Source organism: Cucurbita moschata, unplaced genomic scaffold, assembly GCF_002738365.1.
Source record: "Cucurbita moschata cultivar Rifu unplaced genomic scaffold, Cmos_1.0 Cmo_Scf00077, whole genome shotgun sequence".
Classification (NCBI taxonomy): domain Eukaryota; kingdom Viridiplantae; phylum Streptophyta; class Magnoliopsida; order Cucurbitales; family Cucurbitaceae; genus Cucurbita; species Cucurbita moschata.
Genome location: NW_019268593.1, coordinates 564,483 through 577,731, shown reverse-complemented (window position 1 = coordinate 577,731; position 13,249 = coordinate 564,483). Strand labels below are relative to the sequence as shown.

At 35.8% G+C, this 13,249-nt stretch overlaps 1 pseudogene; it reads right to left on the bottom strand.

The window, feature by feature from the left end:
* Positions 1-1,794: 1,794 nt before the first annotated feature.
* LOC111438539 lies at positions 1,795-2,542 on the bottom strand (annotated as a pseudogene).
* Positions 2,543-13,249: the final 10,707 nt, after the last annotated feature.

The following is a 13,249-nucleotide window of genomic DNA, read 5'->3' as shown; positions in this document are numbered from 1 at the left end:
TACTTATTTATAGCTTGGTCAACGGTTATATCCGGTAAAGCTATATTTGGTAAAGCTATATATAGTAAAGCTATATATGGTAAAGCTATATCCGATAAAGCTATATATGGTAAATAGCTATATATAGTAGATGGCTAAATCTGGTAAAGCTATATATAGTAAACTATACCATATATATATATCTGGTCCGGTAGAGCTTTGAAAATGTACTTCTCTATTCTCTGTACTCTCTCTTGTTGTACATACCTGAAATCATCAATAAAAGTCCTTTTAGCAAGAGTTCTCCTTGCAATTTTCTCTATCCTTTTCTTTGTGTTCATCTAGATCGAGCGTGTGCGTTGTTGTGCGATCCTAACAGTAACCCATCCAATGAGGTTCTTGGAATGATTCTATAGCTTATCATTTCCATGTTGGGAGTTGGATCATGGGTCTTGGGCGAAGGAATCCTTTATTTACCGTCCTTCGAGTTGAAGGAAGTGTCATAAGGCTAATTTTTTTTCAATTTTTTTTTATCTATTTTATTGATTTTTTTTAGTGATTTTATTTGATTTTATTTCAATTTCGTCAAACTCACTCACGTGCCCATCTCAATCATTTCAGTCTTGTTGGCGTTCAATAAAAGAGACCTTGGAAATAACCTGTAACTATTCAACTGGATTATCACATTAACAATTTGAATCAAATAAAGTGGCATTAACCATTTGAATCACCTCAACCCCACTTTTGTTGAACTTGACCAAATGTCTATAACATAACACTAACAGAGGTACAAAGTAACACAAACAAAGTTATAAAGTAACACTAACAAAGGTACAAAGTTCATAAAAGTCTTTTTAATCTAAAATACCATTGAACTTGACCATTATAGTGCCTCTCAAACGTAGGTAAAGTTTAAATTCGGGTCTCCTTGTCAAACTCACTCGGGTGCACATCTAAACCATGATGGCGTTCAACAAGAGAGACCTCGAAAATAGCCGGATTATCGCATTAACCATTTGAATCACCTCAACCCCACTTGTTGAAATTGAAACAAATATCTATAACATAACACTAACATAGGTACAATGTCCATAAAAGTCTTTTTGATCTAACATACTATTGAACTTGACCATTACAGTGCACTCAAAATGAGGTAAAGTTTAAATATAATTGGTGACAAAAGATGAAACTATAAAATAGAAAGAAATAAGAAAATAATATTCAATTTCAGAGAATCAAACCAGAATCTCCTAGGTGAAAGCCAAATATCCAAACCGTTGGACAACAATGAATTTTTGGTGTAGTTGTCCTAAAGTCTTTTGTCTAATCGCTGAAGAGTTTTACTATGATGTTTTGGGTAATGTCTAACTCTTCGACACGTCCTTTCATGTGTGTGATAGAGTTCTCAAAGTTACCGCGATGTTTCGAGCTGTTCGATCGTGTGGCTCTTTCTTCAAAAAGGTCAACATCAAACGTCAGGTCTTTGATTGGCAACTCATCCAGAGGAGCGTCGATTGCATCGATTCCAACAACAATCTTCCCATGAGTTTATGGTGCATGACCCATTTTTTATACCATTCACCTTCGAGCGCCACCATAGTTTTGCATCGTCCATGAGATGCATTGCGACCAACGTAACTCTTAGGTCCTATGAGCAAGTTCCAGTAACCTTCAAGTATTGTTCTACGTAAAAAATAAAGCTTTTTAATTCCTTAGCATCCCGGTTTCCCTTTAAGGGGTTGTATCTTCCTCTTCAGTATTTTCATCTGCCGCTTCTATATCATTATTTTCATCTGCCGCTTCTATATCATAGAGTCAGTAAGCTTTTGATTCTTCACTAACTACCAGCACAACATAACTCAAACTCTTATCATCTAACTTAGTTCTCTGAGATGCCTCCTCTTTTTGTCTCTGAATCAACTCGAGCTCAGAATATTGTTTTTCTTCCTTCCGCTGCAGCTCCAGAACTAATCATCGTTGTGCTTTTTCTACCCTTCTTCTATGCTTTTCAAGAATTTTATCTAGCTCTTCTCTCTCTTTTCATGTTTGTTCTTCTTTTTGTCTTGTAGCAGTAAGAACGACTTCTTTCTCTTTCTCAAGCTGCACATCAACATCAACAAACAACTTCGTGCGACCTTCCTCTATTCTCCTCTGTATTTCTAATTTAGTCTCTTCAGAGTTTAGCCTTTCTCCAACCTTCTTCTGAATTAGTTTTTCCATCCTCCTAGCTGCATTTTCTTCTGAATTAGTTCTTCAATCCTCCTAGCTGCATTTTCTTCTGAATTAGTTCTTCAATCCTCCTAGCTGCATCTTCTTCTAACTTCTTCAACTTTGCTTCACGCCTTTTCTTCTCTTCTTCCTCTTTCTTAAGCTTCTCTATGGAATGATTCCGATCAGTGGATGCACAACTAGGACTGAAACTGAACGATTTGGGGAAAGAAGATAACGAGGAAGACCTACTTCTGCGTTGGCGGTTGAGGGAACTTGAACGGCTGCTTCTCCTGGAGTGGGTAATGGAATGATAGGGGGAAGGACTTGGGTCCCTTCTGCTTCTCTGACTATGGCGATAGGAATTGGAGCGGTGAGTGTATGATAGAGACCTTGAACCACTTCTCCCCATAAGTTTCAATTAAGTTTGAGTGGCTGCTACAGGCTGAGATATAGCATGCAATACGAATATTCGAATCAAAGACATCTTTATCTCCATGATTAAGCCTCTCTCAGGATGAAACACCTTGCATCTTCCATTTTGAAACAAAAAGGCAACCCATTTCCTTGCAATTTACCACTACTCAACAAATTGTTCCTCAGGTCTAGCACATAGAACACTCCTGTGATTATCATTATGATTCCATTCACTTCCAGTCGTACATTACCCTTTTCGGTTACAACCATGCTTGACATTCCCATTGAAAATGTCCTAGCTTGTGACAGTTATAGCACTCCACTATGGCCTTGTTGAAGGTTTGTTTGCCTCATCCCCTTCCTCTGCCTCTAAAGCTTCCACGACCTTGACTCCTTCCTCCATCAGACTGCACAAGTGGACTCTTCATCGACATACTTTTATTATGACACACTTAGAAGACTGCTGCTTCTAGTTTTAACTGGTTTAGGGCATGGCTCTGATACCAAATTGTTAGGAACAGAAAAAGAAAATTGGAAAGATCATAAGAATTGGGAGAAATCTCTCATCCAATTGAAGAATTGACTAAATCAAATCAAATTCAAATAACTAGATCAAATCTAATCCAAATAACTCAATCAAATCTAATCCTAACAGTTACCATATCTATTTGATATCATATTTATGTCTCGTATCTATATCTCATTTTTATTTTTTTAACTCTGAGATATTTTGCTTTTATAAATAGATATATTCACGAAATTAAGTTTAATTTATGTTGAGATGGAGAAAAAAAATTGACACTTAAAGGACGTTGATACTTGAGACTTTGATTCCTCTTAGTGTGAAGCTTGCATCTTGCAATTACTTTGATTCCTCTTAATGTGTTTCACTTAAAATTCACTCAAGAGAAAATAATCAAATAACGAACCATATTTGAGAGAGGATAACTTTTTTCTTTTTTAATCTTTGGGAAACGAGAAAGAATAAAAATTAAAACATGGCATGAATGACATCTTGTTGAATCTTTGTTTTGTTCTCCTAGATGTATATAAAAAAAATCATATATATTTTTAGATAAAAAATTTAAGATTACCTATTTAATAAAACTCCATCCAAACTTCTACTCATAAATTTAATTATTATTTGTATACAATTGTTAATATGTAAGAAAATACACGTATAGAATGTTTATACTATTGGTAGTACACTAGTCTCGGTTGTTTGACTAAAACAATGCAACCATTGTCCAAATCCTAATGATATAATTTTAGAGGTGGTAGATATAATTTAATCTACAAGCGTGGTGGTCTTTTTTTTAAGGACTCAGCCATAATGATATAATAATCCTTCAAATTCCCTTTCCGTGGGACTCAGCCATAATGATATAATAATCCTTCAAATTCCCTTTCCACGGGACTCAGCCATAATGATATAATAATCCTTTTATAAGTATCTTTTCTTTTTCTCTCGTACCCACCTTATACATAACATGTTAAATTAATTCATACTTAAAAAAATAATTTCTCTCTTTTAGAGATGCGAGGTATCGATCCCCATACCTCTCGCATGCTAAGCGAGTGCTCTACCATCTGAGCTACATCCCCACAATTTTTGCATCACAAAACCCTAAATTTCCCATCATCAATAATAGTGAAAATGAAGAAATATTGCTACCCAACATATCATGAATAGGAAAAAATTGAAAAGAAATAATATATTTAATAATAAATAGTCTTATTTTTGGAGATGCGGGATATCGATCCCGCATACCTCTCGCATGCAAAGCAAGCGCTCTACCATCTGAGCTACATCCCCATGATTTTTACATCATAAAACCCTAAATGTCCCATCATCAATAATAATGAAAATAAAAAAATATCAAAATATTAATAACAAATAGTTTGGTTTGATGATGCGGGGCATCGATAATTGTGAAAATGAAAAAATATAATAACAAATTAAATACTTTCTTTTGGAGAGGTGGGTTATCAATCCCCGTACAACTCGCATGCAATGCGAGCGTTCTACCATCTAAGCTATATCTCTACAATTTTTACGTCACGAAACCCTAAGCGTCTCGTCATGAATAATATCGCAAGGTATCGATCTCTGTATCTCATTATGTCATAAATAAGGAAATATTGAATTGAAATAAAATTGTAATAACGAATAGTTTCTTTTGGAGATGCAAGGTATCGATCCCTGTATCTCTCCCATGCTACATTCCCACGATTTTACATAAAAAAACTCTAAACTTCCCATCAAAAATGAAAAACTATCCCCGCTCATTATGTCGTAAATAAGGAAAAATTTAAAAGAACTAGTATACTTAGTAATTGTTTCCTTTGTTGATGCATGGTATCGATCCCAGTACTTCTCACATGGGATGCAAACGCTCAACCATCTAAGCTATATCCTCAAAATTCTTACATCACAAAATCCTAAACATCTCGTCATCAACAATAGTGAAAATAAAAAAATAACGCTATTCATTATGTCATAAATAAGGAAAAATTGAATAGAAATAAAATAGTAATAACGAATAGTTTCTTTTGCAGGTATGGGATATCGTTCCGATCCTCGTACCTCTCGCATGCTAAGCAAGCAATCTACCATCTAAGCTACATTCCCACAATACTTATATCAGAAAACCCTAAATGTCCCGTCATCAAGTGAAAATGAAAAAATATCTCCGCTAATTATGTCATAAATAAGGAAAGGTTGATAAAAGTAAAATATTAATAACAAATAGTTTCTTTTAGAGATGCGGGATATCCCCTTAACTCTCGCATGCTAAATGAGCTCTACCATCTAAGCTACATCCCCACAATTCTTGCATCATAAAACCCTAAATTTCCAATCATAAGCTACATCCCGACAATTGTTGCATCATAAAACCCCCAAATTCCCATCATAAGCTACATCCCCACAATTGTGTATCGATCCCCATACCTCTCGCATGCAAAGCGAGTGCTCTACCATCTAAGCTATATCCCAAAAATTCTTATGTCACAAAGTCCTAAACATCTCGTCATCAGTAATAGTGAAAATGATGTCACAAAGTCCTAAACATCTCGTCATCAGTAATAGTGAAAATGAAAAACTATCCTAGCTCATTATGTCCTAAATAAGAAAAATTGAAAAAAAAAAAATATATTTAGTAATCGATTCAATCGGAGATGCAAGGTATTGATCCCCGTACTTTCCACATGGGAAATGAACGCTCTACCATTTGAACTACATCCCTACAATTCTTACATCAAAAAACCATAAACGTCCCTTCATCAATAATTGTGAAAATGAAAAAGTATCTCTGCATATTATGTCATAAATAAGGAAATATTGAATAGAAATAAAATATTAATAATAAATAGTTTCTTTTGGAGATGCGAGGTATGGATCCTCGTACTTCTCGTATGCTAAGCCGTACCTCTCGCATGCTAAGCGAAGCTACATCCCCACAATTCTTGCATCACAAAACCCAAAATTTTCCATCATCAATAATAGTGGAAATTAAGAAATATGGCTACTCAACCTGTCATGAATAAGGAAAAATTGAAAAGAAATAATTTTCAATAATATATTTAATAACATAGTCTTATTTTAGAGATGCGTGGTATCTATCCCTGTACCTCTCGTATGCAAAGCAAGCGGTCTACCATTTGAGCTACATCCCCACGATTCTTATGTTACAAAATTCTAAACGTCTCGTCATCAATAATAGTGACATGAAAAACTATCCCCACTCATTATGTCGTAAATAAGAAAAAATTGAAAAGAAATAATATATTTAGTGATCATTCATTTGGAGATGCAAGGTATCAACCCCGTACTTTCCACATCATAAGTGAGCGCTCTACTATCTGAATTACATCCCCACGATTCTTACATCAAAAAACCCTAAACCTCCAGTCATCAATAATTGTAAAAATAAAAAAAATATCTACGCTCATTATTTCATAAATAAGGAAAGATGGAATAATATATTTAGTGATAATGGAAAAATATCTCCGTTCATTATTTCATAAGTTTAGTGATCGATTCATTTGGAGATGCAAGGTATCCGGTCTCCGTACTTTTCCACATCGGAAGCGCTCGCGCTCTACCATCTGAGCTACATCCCCACGATTTTTACATTAAAAAATCCTAAACCTCTCGTCATCAGTAATTGTGAAGATGAAAAATATCTCCGCTCATTATTTCATAAATAAGGAAAGATGTAATAGAAATAAAATATTAATATCATAGTTTACATATGTGTTATTTTAATGTATTTATTTACTTGGTAAATGTCTTTCATACCACTAGACCAAATACCCTTGTTATACCACTTGAAACAAGTTTTCGGGCATTTCAAGAATTGAACTCAAAACCTCTTACACCCCAGTGAGAATTATACCACTAAACCAAATGCCTTTTCTTGAACACCCAATATTTTTAGCTTCTACTCAAATATATTTTTCTCTTAGTAGTTGGAGGGCTATAAAACGAAAAGTTGAATTGTTATAATATACAAGGGTTATCAAATAAACCAACAACCCAACAAAAGAAACAAACTAATCAATTTTGGTTGGATTGATTCGGTTTAGTTCATCAGTTTGTTTGATTTAATTTTTCTATTTTGCCTCGTATGACAAGAAAATAAAGTTGTATTGAATGCACCTTAGTTTCATTTATAACAAACTCATATGAAACATAATTGCATTAATAGTACTCAGATTTTGAGTCTATAAGCATTTCATGAACTTCAGTGCAATTCATGCTTCATTAAAGATGAGATGAACTTTAGTTATGTAGGGGAACTTTAAATTGCTTCATGTGGAGCTTCAATTACTCTATGCTAGTTACAATCTTTAGGATTGACTAATTGGATAGGAATTCATGGATTTACTGAAATTTTTGTGTAATTATCAACTACAACTTATGTTTTCAAATTATTAGGACATAATTTAGGTAGTTATTTTTATGAGTCGTAAACTTGTTTCTTTGCATAATATGGATTTAGTTGAGCTATTATTATCGATAAGATGGAGAAAGAAATTGTCTTTGAATTGACTAATAGACCTAGGTTCATCGTTGTTGTCTTTTAACTTGTGATTTTGCAAAAAGCTTAACTAATATGAACTGTCACGTCACAAGAACTTTTAAATCAAGAATATACCCTACACATCATTCAAGGTGGCAATAAAATGGAGTTAAATTGAACGCACTTTAGTTTCATGTTTGGCGTGTTCAAGATAAAACATAATTGTATTATTGATATTGAGCCTGGAGTCTATAAGAATTTAATGATCTTAAGAGAAATTCATGTTTTATTAGAGGATACCAACTTTATTTAAGGTACTAGGAGTTCAAGAATCTCGATTTGAAAATGGTTAAGGAATAGTAAGATTTGAAAGTTTTGAATTCTAGACCAAATTTTTACCTAATTATTTCTTTTTATGACTAATTATAAATGAAGAGAATAATATTTTTGTAAAGATATATTTATCTCTAAAGCTTTCATGACGAAATCATGTTTAGACTAGCAGTTTAAAGTCAGGAGATGCGGTCACAGGTGTGATTATTTTGGATGGGTTCGTAATAGAACTTACCGTTGAGATGACGGAGCCTTCAAAGGATGAGCACTCACAGATGGGGTTGTTATGTAGCGTTAGTCTGTCTTTGTGTTTGAGTCTTTTTGTAATTGTATCCCAAACACTTTTTTTTTCTGTTTGGATAAATTTGAACAACACCGTCTTATAATTTAATTTTATTTTATATTTAATGTTTGTATTGTTTTCTCAATCTCATTTTAATTTTACACCATTTTCTTATTTTATATTAATTTACTTTTATTTTTATTTGTTTTCACTCTCAATTTTAGTTTCTATTTGAGTTTTGAACCCTTGAAATTTGGGTTGTGACACATTGGTATCAGAGCAGCCAGATTTTAAATTATAAAGATTTTTTCTTAGGATAAAGAGTCGTATATCTCTATGACTCAACTCGATTTCATGTCTCTCTGCGACCAAGTAAGCAGTCTAACCCTGTTTTGTAGTATATGATATGTGTTAAAACTTGTATAAATTTATTGTATGTTTTGATTTTCGTAGTAGTTATAAAATGTCCTTGGACGTTAAAGAGTGAACGTTAACTATATAAGACAATAGTGGATCAACGTTATAGTGTCTAGATATGGTGAGGAGGAAAAGAGTGGCATGAGATATCTGACTAGCCTTAGGAAAACAGAGAGTTGTCGTTGCACAGTGCGAGACATCTAATCCATGAAATTTTGGTACTAGAAATGAAGAAACTGGAGATGGTCCCCAAACGTCTGTATGGACCATTTCGAATCGCAATTTCTTTGGTTCCCTGGTAGCGTCAACCAGATTAACCCTACAGCGTGACAATCCTTGAGCTTCCACTCCTCCGTGTCATGGTATCCAGCTTCACCCCCAAAATGGTTTCCTGAATATCTTTCTCGTATAGATAATCTTCAATTTGCATCTTCTAGAAACTGATATTTTATCCATCAAACTTTTCAATTCCTGTCTTTGAACTTTCCATCTTCACAGATCATGGTGAATCTCTCCTCGCTCTGATACTAGTTATTAGAATCACACAACAGCGTACACACTTGATATAAATGAACACAAAGAACATGATAGAGAAAATGTAAGAAGAAATATTGACTAATGGTTTTGTATTAATGACTTCAGGTATGCAAAGAGAGGATATGGAGAATGAGAAATATACATTTAGGAAGCACTGACTAATGGGTATACATATGATTTCAGTTTATTATATATAGCTTCACTATATGTAACCGCCTATTATATATAATTATTTAATATATATTTCTCTATCAGATTTTTACTATAAATCATCAGCCTTCATATCAAACATTCTAGAGCCCAAATAGTCACGGATTGACATCCTGCTAGAACACAAAGTCATTTACATGTCCCTAGCAAAATGCCTAGTAGTAACGGAGTCTAACCCAACGATCATTCAGACAAACATCCATCAACCAAAAGGGGTGAAAATGATGACGATAGTATAGTTGAGAAAGAATCTTAGCCATGATGAATCTACACTTGCTGCCATTGTTGTATTTGAAAAGGGGGAGCTCAAGTGTGCCAACCTCAACAAAAACATTATTGTCAAGATTAGTTTTATGTCACCTACCACAAATAGATGTCATACAGCTCAACTTGAGCTAGTTGAATTCTACAAATAGCAAAATGGCATGTTCACAGTCGGGTTTATTTGACCTGCAAAGGCTCTTGTCAGTGATCACTCAAATGCTTGGCAAAGACACCAAGCCAACACCTCTACTGAAGAAGGGAGACAAAAACCAACCACTAAAGCAACACATGTTCACGCAGAAATACCATCCAGACGGATGAAAAGAAGGGTCGACCACGATAATTTCAAAGCAAATAGAGAGTTATGATAAGTTAAGGTCAGATAAACTTTGAGTTCAAAGCAACAAGAACCAAAGACTGGTTCGAAAATTCTATGGACTAGTCAAATTTGTCCACAAGATTAGGAAGACATCATATAGGATCCAATTGCTCCTATGGATACAGACTAACCCTGTTGTCCACGTCAGTAACTTGAAACGTTATTATTCCGACCAAGAAAACATCAAGTAAAAGCAGGTGGTATGACGTCATGCTAAGAAGAAATTGTTTCAAGCGAAGAAAGTAGGAAAGACACCAATAGAGAAGACTTGAAGAGTTAACAAACCGAGAAGTGATTTTCAACAGCTCCTAGTAGGTTGGAAAAGACTCCACAATACTGAGATCAGCTAGAAGCGCGTCGCGAGACCTAAAGTCAGCCTCATCCTACAACATTTAGTTTATGAAGAGCTGGTTGATAGAGATATTGGCCAAGGCGTGTTGCCTGTGGCTGCATGTTAGATGTCTCAGCTATTCTTGTAAACGATTTGTGCTTCATGGTGGCATGCTCATTCCAAACCTCTTTTACTTGCTTTCATCTTAGATAGGCCTTTACTATTATTGCTGTGCCAATACGGGGTGTATGATTAGTCCTTAAAATCATATCTACACCCATCAGAACTAAAATGTCCCAAAATGTACTATAGGAGAACGTGACCAGTTGTTGTTTCTTCACTTTTAGCTTATAACATTGCTTTATTTGAAATTATTTTTAACATATTTCCTCGCTCACGTTTTCTAAAATATTTCTTCTAAACGTGATTCGAGCATACACTGCTATTGTTCGTTCAGTCTAAATTTACTTGTAAATTGGATTAGAACAAATGTCACATAATCATTGTCTCACTACTTCAAGAGTGCGATTGTGACACTTGAAATCCGTTCAGTTGTGGGCCGCATCTTCTGACTAGTTACGTGAGTTTGGCCTGGAGAATACGTGTAGCTTGAAAAAAAATGGTTGGATGCGGACTGCGAATAAGGGTTGGGCCACGAAAGGTTTTTTTTTACTACATATGGACTTTGGGCTAGTGAGTCTTAAATTTGGGTTCGTTTGAAAAATTTTAGTTCGTTTTTTAGTTCAAACAAACCCAAATTAAACCTACTAGTTCCTTCTACCTTGCACGACTCACTCCTATTCTCTATTCTGCCTCTTCTTGCTCTCTGAAACTTCTATTGTTCACCGATTATTTGGGAGCATCTTCCTTAAAAGGATTGTAACCACAGATGACCTATGTAGAAAATTTGTACCCTCTTTCCTAAAACCTTTAGCGGACAACATATCTAAAACAGATGCGCTGACCAGACTGCACTACACCTCGTCTCACCCCCCAGGAGCATATGGATCCACCCAATCGATGAACACTCAAACCAAACTCGCCCATCCTTTTTGGCACAGGGACGCGAGAACCAATCCGAGTAATCTACAGTGGGGAGACCCCTTAAAGCAACAAGCGAGAATGGCTAGGTTGATAGCAGGGTTAAAGAAATGGTGAGTATGAAAAGACGTATTGCGTAACTGTCCCTGTAAGCAGCTTCATTCTTTCTTGATCTATAATCCGACTTTATGAAAAAAATCAGTCTTTCGGCTAAAAGTGTGACTGTTGGGTATGGATAAGCAGGACCTCTTTGTTCGGAGAAAACCGGAGATGTTGGCTAAGAAAGCTAAGCAGGCAAGTACAGGATGGACAAAATGCACATACAAATTGATTGACATAATCCCTCTCCCTCTCTCTTTGTCTAGTTGGCTAGTTGCACGAGCGGGAAAGCATATCAGGTAGGGAAAGAAAGGCTACTCGATCTCCTGTAAAGCCAACCCTCAATGGGGAGTTCACCAGGCAATGTTATAAGTCTGATAGAAGTCCAAGGTTTCGTCTACTACGGACCAGGAAGCTCTTGGAGGAGCTAACATGAAATGAGAAATACATTCGTTTACGACAACTAATAGATAGCGAACCTTTTGGTAGAAACTGAATGATCCCCTGGCTCGGGCAAGAAAAGGAAAAGGTAGTCGTACTCCTACTTTTTTCGTCGGACGATAGAAAAGTTTGAGCTGAAAGATTGAATCACACCTGGTAAGAAAGGCGGGCTTAGCAGGTTTCTCCAAACGTATAAACAAAAAGAGGAAGCAACCGATCCTAAAGAGGATGCTGATACCCATATATTCTCGCATGGAAGAACCTAGCTGAACCGGATCAAGGGTCCTAACTTAGTCTGACTGACCTTCTTTGGCTGGCCCCCGCCCTTGTAACAAGGTCAACTCGTACGTGCTCTTTCCTTTCGTTTAGCGAGATAGCTTACCAGCTCTTTCGACTCATTGTTAGGATCGATACCAGTTGTTAGGATCGCACAACAACGCACACGCTCGATCTAGATGAACACAAAGAGAAGGATAGAGAGAAGTTGCAAGGAGAACTCTGGCTAAAAGGATTTTTTATTGATGACTTCAGGCATGTACAACAAGAGAGTACAGAGAATAGAAAAGTACATCTACAAAGCTCTACCGGACCAGATATATATATGGTATAGTTTACTATATATAGCTTTACCAGATTTAGCCATCTACTATATATAACTATTTACCATATATAGCTTTACCGGATATAGCTTTACCATATATAGCTTTACTATATATAGCTTACCAAATATAGCTTTACCGGATATAACCGTTGACCAAGCTATAAATAAGTATCAGGCTCCATAGCCTAACAATCATAGCAGCAGTATGAAAAGCAGAATCCTCATCCTGAGTCGAGTCCGCATTGCCATACGAATCGACATCGGCCAAACTAAGAGCTACTATTTTTTCTTTAATGAAAGCGGATCTAACAGTTTCGATAAAACCAACCTCTTCTAAAGAAGAAGTCGCTCTGCCTTGATCACCGTGGACATATGCAGCTCCCGCTTTATCTTTGCCTACCGTGAAAAGGAAAGTTCCCTCACAATAGGCCCTCCCAGCTCCCGAACGTCTTTCTATCAATCGAGAGAGGTATAGAATAGTACAACAAACCAACAAGACAAGAATGGACTCATATGATGGGGGGTCAGGGAAACGATTTCATTTGTCTTATTCGCCAAGGAAATGATCAAGGAATTCAGATCCTGAATAAAGTACTGTAGGCAAGCGAAGCTTTTGAAAATGAAAGCGTGTAGAACTCATATCCACTTTCTCTTCGATTCGTAAACTTCGGATCTGATCTTC